This window comes from Pezoporus occidentalis, unplaced genomic scaffold, assembly GCF_034315485.1.
Source record: "Pezoporus occidentalis ecotype Australia unplaced genomic scaffold, CSIRO_AGI_Poc_V1 ctg65, whole genome shotgun sequence".
Lineage (NCBI taxonomy): Eukaryota > Metazoa > Chordata > Aves > Psittaciformes > Psittacidae > Pezoporus > Pezoporus occidentalis.
This window is the reverse complement of record NW_026915998.1, coordinates 3,255,544-3,269,817: the sequence shown is the minus strand read 5'-3', so window position 1 is coordinate 3,269,817 and position 14,274 is coordinate 3,255,544. Positions and strand designations below refer to the sequence as shown.

At 38.5% G+C, this 14,274-nt stretch overlaps 1 protein-coding gene across 7 annotated transcripts in view; it reads right to left on the bottom strand.

The window, feature by feature from the left end:
- The window catches only part of AFF2 (ALF transcription elongation factor 2), a 151,233-nt gene that overhangs the window by 40,294 nt on the left and 96,665 nt on the right, over positions 1 to 14,274 (bottom strand). The window contains exon 1 of one of the 7 annotated variants that reach the window (XM_062640407.1): positions 6,596 to 6,614. The exons of the other annotated variants lie outside the window; for them this stretch is intronic. The gene's annotated coding sequence lies outside the window, so the exon portion shown is untranslated. Of the gene's footprint in view, positions 1 to 6,595; positions 6,615 to 14,274 lie in introns of those variants that run through there. 7 annotated transcript variants of the gene reach the window in all.

Genomic DNA, 14,274 nt, shown 5'->3' with positions numbered 1-14,274 from the left:
TGAAAGGCAACATGTGTAAATGACATCAGCAATTGTAATTTGGTTAACAATGTGTGCTCAAGGTATGTTTTGGAGTCCTATTACAGTCTTCTTGTCAGTTCAGATTTGCAGTATTGAAAACAGAAAGCAAAACCAAAGGAAAAGCAGAGGAAGGAGGAAGGGAGGGAAGGAAGAAAACTAAGAGAAAAATGGTTATAACCACACTTTCAAAAGGACCTTAAAAGACACACAGCCATTAGAACATCAGTCACATAAATTAGCTTTCCAAAATGCAGCATTTCTAAGAGTAAACATATGATGCATAAATAAAAGAACCAGTTAAGATAACTTCAGGAGGTTATTTCTGTTGTATTTTTTTCTTTTAATAAATGAATGCACATTCTGGCATTAATATGAACTTCCCAGACACCTGGAATCTAGTTATAACTTCCCCTAAACCACGGATAAACTGGAACAAACTTTGATGAATGTGAAATTTATGAACATTTTTGGCATCTAATGAACTACATGGGAGCTGGATTAGGAAGCTTTATTAGACAGGTAATGTGCTGTGACTGTGAGGGGATGCTGATTACTACAAGTGGGTTGAACAGGGAATAAGGTTCAATCTGAACTCCAAATTTCATTGTCCTTACGAGTTTAACAGGATATGACAGTTCCTTCTGTTCAAATTTTTTTGTTGGTTTTAAAATTTTGTTGATCTCCTGGAACTTGAAGTTTCTTCAAAATTCACTGATAGCATAATTCAAATGTACTTCACTGCATAGCTTCCTATTGGCTTCCTAGTTCCCATCAAACTCCACCTGCCCATCAGCACCAGCATTCTATGTTAGTGCTACAGATGACACAGTTTTGTTTACTTGCATGTTATGCATTATTCTTTATACACACCGACAGAAAACAGCATAGTACTGCGACAAAGTGTGTATTTGTACATACATCACTCCCAAGGCATAAAACTAAGTGATGCAATTAAAGATCTGACAATGCTTGTGACAGTTCCTTTACCTGGATACTTCAAATTATGAAAAAATCTTGAAAATTTCCAAGGTTCTTTTTAGAAACATACCATTTTCAAAGATGAAAATATATTTTAATGTATGTAAATGCAAAATAATTATTCTCACTCAACGCGTACAGATCGAATTCTTAAATCTGAGCTGAAAACTATCTGAGTTTTCAGCTTTTTGGAACTCTACTTTTATTTTTACCTTTTTCATATTTATAATTCAAAAATTTCTTTGCTATTGCCACTCAAAACCTTCTGGGGCACCTGAAGGATGCTCCCTTAAAAAGGGAGTCCACACATTTGTATTTTCTTGAAATACTGGCAATGATACGCAACATAGCTAATAGAAATAAATCTAGCCATTAAAAACCATTTAAAAACCATTACAGAGCAATCATTGATTAACATTGATTAACATAACCTTCTGGAAACAGATGAATCAGCAGTCTCAACTACTTGAGTATTTTATCACAGAAGTGCTTCCCTGTTATTCCTACAGCTCTAATAAATGCATTCATTTACTAACAGGCACCTCTACTCCCTGGAGCATTTTCACATGCTGTGCAGCTCTTTAACCACATGTTCTTAAACTTAACGTGTGCTGAAGAATACCACCAACAGGAAAACTAGGAGTTCAGCAGGATGACATTTCATTCATCAATTTTAGACTGAAGGGGAAGTGCACACAGGTCTTTGAGTGCAGTGCACACATACAGACTGATCCAAAGATCCAAACACACAGAAAAATAGTACCATAAGCCTAATATGATTTAACTGATTGTTACTTAGGACACTGTTTGACTAGAGAAATTATCTTCTAAATAAATTACTCTTCTCTCAGTTGAAACCCTATATAATTGCTTCCATTTGTTGTAGTAATATCTACTAGAAAGGAGAGAGATAATCAAATAAATGCAAGGTACTTTCATTTCAGATTCAAGTAAACACACATCCCCTTTTCCGTGCTGTTGTGACATATATTACCCATCTTGGGCACTACCAAATTGCAGGCAATGCAATGAGTTTGTAGAGTTCATAAGAGTTCATGGTCATCAGCTTGGAAAGAACCTAGAATGTTTCAAACTCCAGATTTTAAGCTTTCTTCCACTAGACTGTAAAAAGCCTCACAACAACAAGGTGTTTGTTACACAGCTTCAGGAAAGAAAAATAATATTTTATACTTATTTTTTCTAGCTAGATTCAGAGTCAGCAGGTCAACGGATTATCATAATCATTGGCTTCTAAGTGAGGAAGATAATTCATAACAAATACTGCTCATGTCTCCAGCAAACATATAATATTTATTCCTCATTTATAAACAAGAGTGTAAAGTGTGACAAAATTATTTAACCAAAGCAGCACAAAGTTCATCAGCATTGCTGAGGTTTACATCCTCTCTAAGGGCATAGTTCATCTTCAACTGATGCTATTGGCAATTTTCCCAGTGAATTCAATGAGGGTTGGATGGGACCTAGTCATTTAATAATGACAAAAAAGCCAGGTCTCGTAACACAACCAGCTCTAAGCAGCAGCAACTTGCTGGTACAAACTAGCTTTTCTGTCATATTCCTCCTGCCAACAAAAATTTTTTTACCCACTGCCAAGTGTTTAAAAAGTCTTAAGTACAAACCAGCATGTCAGAGACACATAGCTTCTATGGTCATTATTTACAACTGATACAAGCAGATACCGATTGCATAGACATCCTGGGTTGACAAATGCAAATAAAATGAAATTTAGGATTGTCTTCATAAAAAAAGAAAAAAGAAAACAAAAATTAAATGAGATACCAAATAAGCTTCCAAATCTACCCCACAGGCCATTATCACTTTGAGTTAAAGCACAATTTTCTTAAGTGATGCTAGAGATTGTACACAGAACATCTCAACCAACTTACTGGGGAACAATGAAATCTGCCTCTATCCCACAGTAAGTACTCACACACACACACCCCCCAGGCAGCAGATCCCAGACCTTGTCACTGAGAGAAAGTAAAGTGAATGTACCATGCTTCCTGAAACAACACCACCCTTAAATTTAACTCAACATGGGAGCGCTGTGCTATTAGGGATATGGCACGTAGGTGTTACTGCCACAAGTTTGAAATGTTCCCTGGGATTTGAAAACTAAAAATGAGCACTTAAAAAAGCAAATTCACTTCTTCAGACAAAGCAAATCATAACAGAGTCTTATTTAGACTGGCCAAAACTACAATCTCATGTCTGAAATTACTTGAATTTTTAAGGTGGGTGTGATGCAAATGACTATCCCAGTACTGCAGTTTTCAGCGCCAAATAGAAACTGTATCTGTTTCCCTAATCATGCTTTGAATGTGTTTGAAATCTCACATGTATAACTGACTTCATGAATGACAGAAATATCACAATGAAGAAAATACAGTCATTTAAGGGCAAATTCCCAGAAGAAAGTAAGACCAAAGCTGTGTTTAACCCTCCCACCTCTGACAACAGCCAACCACAAATGCCCAGTTAATCCCTCAAGAAAAGAGCAAAGCACTCCCCGAAATACTGACATTGCCTTGAGAGATTTTTGGCATATGAAGCTACGTGTTAAGTACAAAGGACGTGATGTCTTTATATTTAACACCTCTAGAAGCCTTTTCGCCAAAGAATGATCTCAAACAGAATACTCTCTGGCAAAGAGTTTCACAACACATCTGAAAATTATCACTTTACCTCAAATTAGGTTTATCACTCACATAGGCTGAAAACCTCATTGATTTAACAATATTGTTTGTATTTTACTGAACATGTAAGAACAGAATTCACATGCACCTGGGGGGTACCTGCACTTATAACAGGCAAACAGGCAGCGAGCTCCTGCGCTCTTCAGTGTCTGGACAATCTCAGGCGCACATCCCATAGCAGTATCCCTTGCATTTTCAAGACCAGACACGTGGATTACTGCATCCTCAATAACAGTTATTTATACTCTAAATACTTTGTATTTCTGTCCCCTTCTGCTTCAATCAGCAAATTAATACCACTTATTTTCATAACATGAATACAATGTGCCACTTAACAAAAGTGCATCCTTTTTACATTCCCTACCATCAGCCATTTGTCTAATAGAAATATTATACTATGCAACATGCAAATATTAAAATGCAATGTAAGTTGACTCATATTCACTGGAGGCTGGCTCATTCCAGCACATTTCAGTATTTAATAATAAAATAGTCTACTGTAAAAATATGTAAAATAGCTTCCATCCTGCTTTAATACTCACTTAACATGAGAAGAAAGCGAATGCAATGTTGTTTAAATATTAAACATTACATTTCTTCTTTTGATTATTAAAGTATTATTAAAGCTAAATGAAAATGTGTTTGCAGCCTCCTTCTTCTGAAGTCTTGCAGGTCACTGTTATCACTGATATTTTGTCCCTCTAGCTAGCTTCTTTGGGGGATCTCAAAGCTCGTTTCAGATCAGAGCAAGTGATGTCTGATTATATTGGTGGAAGGAGCAACTGCTGTCAAGAAAAACAACTGGGGGAATGAAAGTTTAAGTGAGTCAATGACGGTCATTCAAGAAGCAAGAGATGGCTGAGGGAAGAAAACCGAGGAGCCTGACTCTCAGACATTAAACTTCACTGTAAGACCAGGTGTAACTTGCAACCATTCATCCACCACTAAACTCTGAGATGACAACCATCAAGTTGAAATTTAAGACTATCTAACAATACTATACAGCAAGAAGGAATTATCTTTATGTGCGTTTCCAGAACACTGGGTCATACACCCGCGAGACACTCCTGCTGAATGTCACTGGGAGAGGTCAGCAGGGCTGTTCTTATTACATTTGTTGGAAGGATGGAGTGTATCGAATGATTTAATTTTGTGTAGTGCCCCACTTACTTTGACAAACTGATACTGCACAGGGCATAATGTCATTAGGTGATTAAAGTACCAGAGCACTCAGCTTCCCACCTCCTTTCATAACAAGTGATACTGCAGCAGGCTCAAAACGGAGAAGAGCTGCGGCTGCAGAGGCAATACAGGCCCAGTAGCATTAAAACACCAACCTCCTCTCACCAGGAACTCCCATTCTGGCAGTGACCAAGAACAAGCTTCCTAGTCTGCCTGAGAGAATCTACCTTCCCCTCAGCCTCCTGAAGCACTTCCAGCACTGGCAACAGCCCAAAACTGCATGTGACCTCCAAGCATCGTGTCCGCGGTCCTCTAACCCCAACAGCAAAAGGACCAAGTTAAGCTGTATTGACAGTGAAGCAACATGATGCAATCATGACAGTATGATGTACTTCCACTTTTCAGCTGGTATTGCCTTTGAAAATAACTAACACTGAGCTCTCCTCATTATGCCAAATGTATTAAAACCTCAGTACCCACGGTAGGAAATGTGTGCTTTGTCACACACACTCTTTAATGTGACAGAAATACAAATTTATGTTTTCTTTCATACAAATACCTAATGGGGTTTGAATAAAATAAAATCTGCACATTGCCATGTGGAAATTAATTTTAAAGAACTGTTTATCAATTTAATTCCTCTGATAGTAACAGACAGATTTATGAGGCAATTAACTAAATATTTGTTTTTTCACATTTCAATTCATTATAGTAAATTAACAATTTTCCACTTGAAGGTCTTACATCCCTACACTGAAAGCCTGAAAAAAGTGTGTAACACTGTGGGTCCAGGAAGAATTCTCTGATTTTACAGTGTAGATTATTCTCCTCACATTAACATACTGTACGTAATTTGAACCCCCCCACATTTCTGTACTACCCAGAACCTGTCATTCTTTAAATGCCAGTTTCAAGCAACCAGACATAAATAAAGAATAATTACAGCTCTAAAGCCAATGTAACATCTGTTCAAGCAAACAATCCTACAGAGACAATTTTATAGCCACAAAACACCTACCTGGGTTAAGACAAGCCTGAGAGACAAACCCAAGTGCATTGACAGATTTAGCCTGGCCTCCTGAGCCACAATCCCTACATCATACAGCATGCCCTAAAAGACCTGATGGAAGGAGCAAAATTAACCAAGCTCAAAATTAACATAAACACCCAGTAAAAAGTTCCTGCAGACAGGGTCAACTGTTACTCTAAGATAGCTCATCTCTGTGGCCAGCACAAATGTGGTTTCCAGTGTGTCAGACAGGAGCGCACAGTGCCTTGTGCCAACAGCCTCTACAGCAATCTGCATATCATTAGCTACAAGCCCCATGACTGCACATGTAGAGCCACATTTCACATCTACCTTAACTTATTTTGATGATTTAAACATTTTAATTAATGATTTCTGCTCAAGGAGGTCATCTGGCCATGGCCTCGTGGATCTCTTCACCATTGCAGGCCGGTTATTAAACACATTAAGTTCTGTCAGAAGACAGAACTACAGCTTTATGTTCTTTTAACTGGTATTGTACCAAATTAGTATCAGGAGGCATATACTCTATGAATACAAAAGCATCTATTTATATGACTCCTTAGTTTCTTTTCTCCTCTGTGTTAGCATTTCTCTGTCTGAACAAAATAGCCTTGGTCCCTCCATACGTCAGCTGGCCTTTATGGAGAGCAGATGTATCAACACTTACTGATCTCACAGGTTTCTGCCAGGTCAACTCATCAAGGATGAATCCTGAGGAAACTGTTCCAACTACATTCCTCAGTTCTGCACAGATTCTGGCTCATTCCTTGAACAGAATATAGCTTGCTCGCTTTTTAAAAATGATTCTGTTAATTCACTGGATTACAGCACAATCACATCAGAGCATTAGTATAAATAGGATTTTTGTAGCCAGATCTGATCTAGAAGATTTAACATTTTACAGGCCTCTATCTCGTAATGCTAACAGAAATCATCAGGTGAAAGAAGATGGAACTGCCTATCACACCAAATGATGAGAACTTGCAATTAATCAGATAAATCGCTCATTTTTTTCCCATTAATATTTACAAATTTGGTAACAATAATGGGGAACAAAGGCTCTCCTGACACATTAACTCAGAACTTCACGCAAACACTAGTTAAGCAGGTAACTGCCACTAGCAATACACATTCCCAATTGAGAAACCGAGGCACAGAAAGATGAAAGCACTTGCTCATGGCCACAGGATGAACCACTGGCAGCTGTGGGAATGGAACCACTTCCCATTGCCCATGTCTTAGTCCTGTTACCTACAACTCCATTAACCTCCCTATTTAATGGTAAGAAGCTACTATTACAGCATCTCTATTTGTACTGTCTACCAGAATATATACTCCCCATGCATCCTGTTGTAAAGGCTAAAACCTACATTGAATGTCACCATTAATACTCTATTTATAGTGTTTGTCTCTTTCTAGTTCTAATGCCAGCACCAGCAAGGTAAGACTTCAATTTTAGCACTCAGGAGGCTAATAATTATCAAATTAATAAAACACAAATGTTAGAGTACTCCAACTGGCTAGTTGAGAGGCATTAATTCTTGATAAATGCTCCCTACATTATTATTTATCAAGTTCGTAAGCACTGTGCCGTATGGCATCCTATCAATCTACCAGGTTAAAACAGATGAAATACAAGCACGGTATTTGAGAACTGTTAAAAACGCAGACAGCAAATTGGTACTGCTCTTTATCCTTTTTACTTTAAAAAAAATAAGTAAAGCAGTAAATCAGTGCCCTCAGTACAGGGCATCTTCTGGAGACTAATGATGGGCTGGGATAGATGGCCCTCACTTGTACTTTACGTTACCAACTCCTCCTATCTGATCATTATTTCCCCAGGAAATGCCTTTTGCTTCAATAGCTTTTACTTTAATAGATCACCAGTGAGAGAAAAAAAAAAAGCATGCACTAGGAATGAACTACTGAACAGCCTCTTGAGTTGCATCTGCCACAATTTGCACATAAAGACTGTACAGGTGACTCGCAAAGGCCTTTTTAATTGCACTCCAGGACACACACACACCCCCTTCCCCCAACCCTTATCATGATAATAAAGGCAGCCAGTGGGCAAAATTTGTGATGCTCCTTATAAGCTTGCAGAGAATGTTTGGAAAGGTTCTTTAAGATGCTTTCCACAAGCTCTCATACATTAAAAAGTGCGGGATCCTGAGCCTTAATTAAGAGCTTCTTTTTAACAGTGTGGATTTCTGATACATGAAACAGCATTAGGCCCCTGTTTTATCTTGAGGGGAAGGGAATGGCAGGAGAGCAGAAGAAAACAAGCTTTCAACCCCCACTTAAATAGCAAAAAAATCCTAAAAGAGCACATGACCAACTCCGCATTCTGTTTTCAAGACACGTTTAATATCAGGATGCTGTGGAGAGGCCCCGCATCACTCAAGTTTCATTATCATTACAAAATATAGCAGAACGCCTTTACTCAGAAGTTTATTATCATAAATAATTAAAAGAAAACTATCCTTATGATATGAAATAAATGAACAAAGTACATTCTAGGAAGCATTTGTTCTAGGGTTTATAAAACAGCTATAGCTGTTTGCTGGCTCCCTACATCAGAAAGTTCTAGAATTTGCAATCACTCTCCTGATCATTAGTCCGAATCCAGAAAATTTTACTGCAGCTGGCTTAAACAACTCATTCTGTCAAAAACAGGACTGTAAGTGCTCTTTACTAGTTGCATATGCAGCGTACATTTTTATGATAACTCAGAATATGTGATAGCAAGATGTTAAAAGAAAATCAAAGCATAGGATTCCTGAGGAAAGAAAAAAAAAAAAAAAGGAGATATTCTAGCTCTAAAATTAAAAGGATTGTCTGATTTCTAATTACAAAAATATGCCAAGGTACGGATGAAACGATTAAATCTCCACAATACTCATGCTAACAGTATATTGTTCTCATAAGCTTGAAAGTGTTGGGCGCACTTGTGTTCTTTGAAGTTTTGCTTTGTTCCTTTGACTTATTTTATGCAGGTCAAAGATCACCATCACTGCACATATCTGTCATTGAAGGATAATAACGCTACAACTCAGTATGGAAGCAGGCTAGGCTGGCATGTTAAACTAGCAACAGACACATCAATCTTGCTATTCTTGAAGACCGTGCAGGTCAGCGCCGGGAGGTTCAAACTCAGAACTAATGATAGTTACTAGTTGCTGCATCTTGATGCACCAGGTTAGGTCTCTCTTCTTTTGAGCAGCCTGTCTCTGTGGACAAGCAAAACAAGACAGGAAAGCAAATTATCCTCCTTATCCAGCAAACTCTGAAAGAACCCTACTGGAGAGGAGCAAGACTGCAGGGAAGCACATGGAGACCTATGGCAGTGAAAAAGAGCTTTCCAGGGAAAAGACTGGGAAATTGGAAGAGTTATCAGCAGTTCAGTAATCACCATAATTTGGATTGGAACTGGAAATACTACTATTATTTGTGCAGTAACACAGAATGTGCACTATTGAAGCAAACCTATTGTCAGCTGAGCAACTCATAAACACCAACCAACAGGCAGGTCAGCATATAATCCCTCACTCATCAACTAGAAGTAAGTTTTCTTGCATATTACTTGACCTTGAAAACTGGGAGTCGAAAAGGTTTTGTTTATACCTAAGAAACCAGTGGCCAGTATGAACACTTGATGCATTTACCTGCCAGTCCTTTGCATGCAGCAAGTATAATTACACAAACCCAGGGGGTTATGGTACCTGATGAAATTCCAATCCTTGTTTTACACCTACCAACAAACAAAATCAAGGTATGCTTACAACAGAGCAGCCATATTCCTGCCTCAAAATGAAACCTGTGTGCCATGCCAAACATAAGAATTTTATACATTAAGACAATGGCATTTCTTAGTGCCAAAACAAGGGGAGGAGAGGTGACATTTATCTTTAGTGCTCATACCTTTACTTGTCAACACAAGGTTGCAGTGTTAAACACCAAAGAGGACAGCTTTGCTGAAGGTTTCTTTGGTTCAGTTGAGCCAGATTTCAGGGAAGGTATAGATGTGCAGATGCGTTTACACTGCACCAGTTTCTTTAATGCCCGCAGCTTACACTTCCCACCACCTGGGCTGCCAGAGAGTAAAATTTAAAAGAAACATACCATGTAAAAATTGCACATGTAAGTGCTTGAGAAACCCAGGAGGCAAATAGATATCTTTTGTGTTGAGACTGCTGCAGTGTTTTAAAGCAAGGAGAGGAAAGGAGGCTTGCAGATGAAACAATGAGCTTAACGGGCTACACTTTTCTCATACAACATGGAAATAGAAATTGCAAAAACGAGAAGAGTGCATTTGTTTCTAGTTCCACTGGGTCATCATCTCCTCCAGGTGCCTAAAGGCAAGTACCACATTCCAGTATACAGTTTCTATTCTTTGAATCCCAAGCAAAGCCCAACAGCCTTGTGGATCAACTTTCCCTCTTTGTGCACCAAAACGAAATCCCTTCAAAATGAAGTGGAAGGTCTCTGCCGACTTAAGTGAACACTGAATCAGGACCCACTACCTTCAAAGGATGGCTTTATTTTGCAGACAGTATTTATCAAAATCACATCAAAATACATAATGTAACAGACAAGCATAACGTACTTTTAGACATGACACACACATGTATATATAGTACCTTCTTTACATAGATATTTCCATTGAATCATTATTAAGAATGTGGGTGTGGGGGGATCTCTTCACCCTCAAAGCACCCATGTACTACTACTATTCCCTTGGGAAACTGCTCAGAGAGCTCAGTACTCTGGGAACCAGCTACAGCTGTGTTATAATAAAGAAACCATGTATGGTTTCACATTCACAATAAAAAACAAATCCACTTAAAATGTGGAACTAGTGAGAGAAACACATTAATATATGTAGGATTTTTTTTTAATGGAAAACTGAACAGAGCCGTCATCGGTTCCTCTGTAACCACAGCACGTAACACCTCAGAATCACTGCTGAAGCGACACAAGGAAAAAAAAGAAAAATAGAGAAATAACTCTGAAATTACTAAAGCCAGTTTGATGCCCAGAACACAGCTGACCTCAGAATCAAACAAGCTGCTGGTCTGTCAGGGCACAAGATGAAATACCTTGCAAGGGTTTAAATTCGAATTCTAGCTCAGGAGTTTCTCTTGATATCAAAGTAGCTTCTTCGGAAAGCAAATGAAGTACATTACCTCTAGTAATGGTAGCCATTTACTCCATGAAAAGCCTTGAGAGAGCTCTCACACAGGACAGCCTATGTTTTATTAAAACCCTTTGTATACTTTTATTTTCAGGTCATATAATGTGAAGGACAAAGGATTCGCTTAAACTTTTTAAAGCATTCTGATTTTATCGAGGATTAGTTGTTCGGATTCTTCAATAATTCAAGCTTCATCCTAACAATATGCTATGTTTAAATGTGAGCAGCATAAAAGCAGAACATATTTACAACATATTTCTACTGAATCCCAAATGCTCAGCACAAACAAACCACTGGCAATACAATCAATATGAAGACCTCACCAAGATCTTCAATTATTCACATTTGTTGTTTATACTAAATAGAATCTCAGTACAATAAAAACTTATTCAATTGTATGGCATGGGGATATAGCTACGTCTGCCGATAGGTAGTTATTCTGCTATTGTGAATGAGAAACAGAAAGAGGGAGACACATGTTCTTTCTTTACTCATGGTTCTACAGTTATATCAAATAAAAAACTGTGACTGCCTTGTGCCCTAGAGTTGGCCAGAAAAGCCAACTAAGCTGTGCATACAGATGCCTTGTTTTGCAATTGTGGTCTACTGTGTATATTTAAAGTAACAAATAACATATATTTAAAAATAAACCTCAAATTAATTAAAATCATGCAGTTATCAAGGTGCATCTATTGGGAACCAGTTGTTTTAACGCTTATTTTGGCATTATACAAAGCAAATACATAACCTTTACCTGAAACACTGGGTAGGATCAGAGGTCATGAGACCTGATCCACAGAGGTCAATACTGAGACATGTTAGGAAACATGTATGACAGAGGGACCAAGAAGGAAAAGCAACTATAGGTTTATTTTGTATTTCTGCTAATGACTGAAAATTCAGGGCTTTTTAGAGAAGTGATGCTTGACACAGAGACATGAATTTCCCTCCATTTGCCAGATGAAACATACTGCTTTGTTTTGCTTCTTCATCATGATGCACTTTTCAGTCTTCTCAATAGGAATGAACAATTCCTGATACTGAACTGCTCAATCAAACAAAAGTGGGCCTCCCCTGCTTAGCTGGTTTATTCCCTACCTCCCTTAACGCTTGGAAAGGATTCAGACAAGAGCTACAAGAGCGTCTGGAAAAACTTGCCTTACAAGGAGAGCCTACAGCTCAGTCTATTTAGTTCATAAAGGAGAAGGTTAAGAGGCAACCTGATCACAGACTGTGAATACTTACATAGGAAAGAGATTGCTGAGAGCAGATGGGTATTTAATCTAGCAGAAAAAGGCGTAACAAGATCCAGTGCTTGGAAGCTGAAGCCAGTCAAATTCAAACCAGTTTATGCAGCATCAATTTTCAACGATAACAAAATAATAACTATTTTAACAACTTAACTAGAAAAGCAGGGGATTCACTGCCATTTGCAGCCTTTAAACAAGCACTGGAAGTCTTTCTTAAAGACACACTACAGCAGAGGGGGTTGGCAAAAGCCCTGATAGAAGGGATGAAATGAAGTCTTCTCCAGCCAAGTAGCACAGCTTTCCCCTGCCTCTGCTCTCCTTTGGGTGGGCTACTCACTTGCTGCTCTGTAGTCGTGCCTGTGGGGTATGAGCTGCTGGGAAAGCTGGACCTGTCATAAATGGCCTCTTCCAACCCCATGACACTCATCACAGGAACACAACAAAACCGCACGATCAGAAGTTTCCAATGTATGCTCACACTGCCATTTTCAAACTTGTGCACAGAAAGATGCTGTGAAGTTCTAAGCAACAATACAGATTAAGATTTGGAAAGGATCTTCAGTGAAAAACATAAAACTCATCCTGGCAGACACAGGAGATACAAAGTGATGCGCCTGAACCCATCAGCATTACACTGGTCCACAGCCAGCCACTATGCATATACATTCTGACCCATCAAAACGTACTGGGCCATTCCATTGCCTTCCCCCCGACAGTCCTCTCTGCACAAGCAGCAGCTGCCCATCTGCAACTGGACAACTGTGAAGGTACACCTTGTGTAACAGCTGTGCACTGCATTGCAACTTCCTCAGTAAGGACCAGACTGACTTGTTTCAGGCAGCAATGCAATAGTTAAATATTTATTGAGTTGCTGGGAAGAATACCATCAAACTAGTTTATATCTTACTGTATTTCCTTCCCATTCAAACTGTATTAGGCTGCATACCATTTTATCACTTCACAATGCCACAAACTACCTTTTAATGAAAACCAAAGCTTTTCAATGCAAAGCCCCGTATCGTAATCCAGAAGAACTTTTCTTATCTATTTCAACAGCAAATCTTTAGTGGCAACCACATGTTATTGTATTCTAGGGATTGAGACTTTTGTATGAACATGCTGATTTTCTCCTTGAGACATATATAATCAGCATTTTGTGCCAAGAAACACTTAAGCCAACAGAGACTTATACCATTCTGAAATGTTGTTGGAATTGAAAATGTGTATTTTGGCTTATTTCCTTAAGCCTGCAATAGCAGGAATTTCTTTGGTTTTTTTTTTATTATTTTATTTTTGACTTCATTCTCAAACTCTTAGAGATTGAACAAAAAGTCAAAACACGTGTTCTGAAAGAAAGCAGCAATACCAATAAAATAATTCGTTCTGATACAGCAGTGCTGCCTAATGAGGAGCCCTCCTGGGATATGGACATTGACCTCAGAAATAATTTGATCACTTCTGCCGTTGTCCATGTATTCTGCACTGTCTACTCAGGAGTAGGCAGCTGTGGAAGTGGAAAGGGATGCACTTTTTTATGTGAGTGGGTGACTATCGATCTTATACATCAGAAACGGAGGAAACAAAACCAAACAAGTGTCTATTTGTGTATTTCAGCAGCTCCCGAATGTCAGTTTACTGCTTAGAGGAGTTCAGGAGTAACATGTTCAGTATTCAGAGAGCATCCTGTCACATTTGCTGCAACAGATATTTTTAACTCCCTTTTGCTCCATATGTAGAATGCGCAAACACACAAAAGAATGTCTTAATTGGTCCTGCTTTATATAAATGAATAATGGGCTAAATGGGTTGAAGAGAATGTCATATTTATCTCTCCACTGAGGAAAGACATCATGATTCAGAAACAGCGAAGCCAAGAGGATTCAGAGCCTTACTCACAAGTGG